Raw genomic sequence first — 3034 nt, 5'->3', positions numbered from 1 at the left:
AGGAATATAATTGTATTTAATTTAAAAATTGAATAAAATTCAACTGAAAAATTCCAATTTAAATCTCGAGTTTTATTTTCTGCCACAATTTTTCCACTGTATTCCTCAGATCCATGACCCACTCACCAACCTTTCTCCAATTGTACAAAGAAGAAAAAAGACTTTTTCACTGGACGAAGAAAAGAAAAGAAAAAAAATGGTCATCACTGGTCATCGATCAATCGACGGATTCAGCGAGATTCATTAGATAATCAACTACTCGCGCTCGTTCCGAATGAGAACTGATTGACTCGTTCTTCAGAGGATGCGAAAACAATGAAACAGGAGACGGTATTTTTTACTTGTATAATCTTTGTAGAATCTAAAAATAGGTACAGGATACCGTAGCTGTGCGAAAGTAAAAAAAGAAGTAAACGGAGCAAAAGGTAAGAAACCAGTCTGGCAGGCTAAACGAATCGCTCTCGTGTATTTTATGTATTGCCTCTGACTTCACAGAAGACCGGGTGGAATGGTTGAAGTATCGTTGGGCATCCTTGGGGCATAAAGTACCATTAAGGTGTGAGTCTCCGTGGAAAGTTGGACGGTTTTACATTTTGGAAATAATGGATAAGTGGAAATTCATTGAACACCTGGGAGGTGTGCGTCATGCAAGTGATCAGAGTTCTTCCAGTGATTTTACAACTAGTGATTTAACTCTTTCTTATTATAAATCAATCACTTACATGACTAAATTTGTTTAAACGTTTTTTTAAAGGAAGACACATCTTATCGTAATCAATTCCTTAGATTCCTCCAGTAACGTCGTCATGTAAGATATTAATGATCTGGAAATTAAAAATGTTAAATAGTTAAATGACCAACATTGTTATTCCCACAAAAGAAGTATCCGTACTCCGAGGGCGTAAAATTACGGAAACGACGAGATTACTTTATCTCGAGAGAACGAACATGCAGAGATCAGGTGCACCTTGCAAAAATTTAAACTGGCTGACGGATTCACAGAGAAGGAAAAAAAATAACTCCCATTAAAAGTTTAACGCAAGATGAATTGGACTCGTGGTTAATGAAACTTTTGCTTTGAGTTTTATAATTTTTTTTTTTTCGTTCAGTTCCCGGAAGTTAACGAAACAGTAATTCACGCAAATTGTACAGATGTTTTTTAAATTTCTTTTTCCGGCAAAGAAGGCGAACAGAAGAATGAATTTTCAGACAATATACGTAAAACGAAGAGTCTGCGATACTTCAACCATCACCTTGTCCCTGATGGTTAGTCGTTGAGTTACATATTGCGATAAACAGTTCACGATTGAAATCACATACCGAGGGAAACAACCACGAACTATCCCCGGATAATTAATGGCAATTTCAAGTGACGTAGAAGCTGAGTGCTCCGGATGTCGAGTCTCGGGGCTATCGCAAAAGTTGCTGCACCGAACTCGACGAATTTATGAGGATTGTTTCGCCAACTAGACGATGGAAAATTAACTCTCTCCTATTTTACTTTTTTTTTATTCGCTCAGTTTGTACTTTGTTGGGAGTGAATGATAATTTTCGTATCTCAAATCCCGGGAAACAGTACGTCCGGTTTGTCTGCTTTTGATATCACATTTCGTTGAATTTTAGAGGAATCGCACACCGACAAATCACGAAGCCTCAAAGATGAACATCACTTCTATCTCCATTTGATTTTAAAATACCTGATTGCCTTCTCCACATTGATAGTTATTAAAAATAACTTCCAAAAGTTATAAATCTCTATATCGAGACGCAATTCCCTGGAAGTTGCAGACTTCATTAGGAATTCAATTCAATTTCATGATGAATATTATTTAGATGGTAATTGCGGATATTTTTCGATACTTTATTGAGTATTTTTAATTTTTTTTTCTACTGTTTGCAGAAGGTTCCGTAATAATCATTGGAAATATGATAGAGGCTGGTGTTGCGAGTGGATGCAATTGTCAATGTTCATCAATTGTTAATGATACATTATGAATAGCTTCGTCATTGGTAACTGTAAAAAAAGCTGAACACCGGTGTTGGAGTGAATTATAATTGTAAATAAATGCAAGAAGTTGGAGGAGAATTATTCACCGCAGGTCGCATTTGCGACTGGGAGGGCGAAACTTGCGGTAGACTGACGAAAGATGCGATGGAATTATTATAATATCCAGGGGTGATCACCTGAGACGCAGACCCAGTGTTACAATTTTATTTTAATCACATAAAATAGGAAGCAAATGCATCGCGTCTACAAGGCTGATTCGTCTGGCCTTCGAACAATGAGCGTTCAATGCAATCACATTTTTCATTCACTTATTTAACAACTCAATAATACATTTTCTGACAACAAGAAGTTCTCTTGAATTGAGAATAAATTTTCTAAAGTGGCGAAACAAGTTTTTTAGAATCGAGGGAATAGTTTTCTTCTTCTCTTAACACCGGAAATATTTTTTTAGTGAACAGCAAGGCACATTTTTTATATTTCACTAGAATTTAAATCGTAATTGTCGGATAACTTGACTATTGAAGAGTGAAAGGTGTTCTGAGGTGCAGAAGAAAATGAGAATGATATAATAAGTTTATTAAATGAAGGCAGTGTTTGAATTTTTGTATGGGATAAGAGCGATGGCAATTTTTGTCGAGCTATCATGATGCCGCCATCTGTTCAACTTTGACGCAACATCCTGAGGAAAACTCGTCGGATACTGCGATACGATCAATTTGAAACAGATTTAAAAAATCTATTCTATTCAATACAATGTCTTCAAAATACACGACTAAAAGAAAAATAAAATTTCATGTGCAGTTGTTTGTTGTTCTTTTATTATTATAATTTCCTGGAGGAAGTAATTCTATAATTTCCACTTCATTAACAACAAGATGAGAATTCCAATTTCAATATTCAACAACAACATCAATATTCAACAACAACATCAATATTCAATATTGCACAGGATTTTTGAGTGATTAGGGTGGGATTATACAATTTTAAAGTTTTTCAATTGCAAAATCTAAGTAAAATACAATACGG

The 3034-nt window shown here is 35.3% G+C and overlaps 1 long non-coding RNA gene across 1 annotated transcript; it reads left to right on the top strand.

Annotated features, from left to right (window-relative positions):
- The first annotated feature begins 295 nt into the window (after positions 1-295).
- LOC105269886 (uncharacterized) lies at positions 296-2816 on the top strand. The gene is made up of 3 exons (XR_892488.1): positions 296-425; positions 496-1836; positions 1901-2816. It is a non-coding gene; the product is annotated as an uncharacterized lncRNA (long non-coding RNA).
- Positions 2817-3034: the final 218 nt, after the last annotated feature.

This window comes from Fopius arisanus, unplaced genomic scaffold (genome assembly GCF_000806365.1).
Source record: "Fopius arisanus strain USDA-PBARC FA_bdor unplaced genomic scaffold, ASM80636v1 scaffold00076, whole genome shotgun sequence".
In the NCBI taxonomy this organism is placed as follows: Eukaryota; Metazoa; Arthropoda; class Insecta; order Hymenoptera; family Braconidae; genus Fopius; species Fopius arisanus.
Note: the sequence above shows the minus strand (reverse complement) of the source record. Positions and strands in the feature narration are given on the sequence as shown.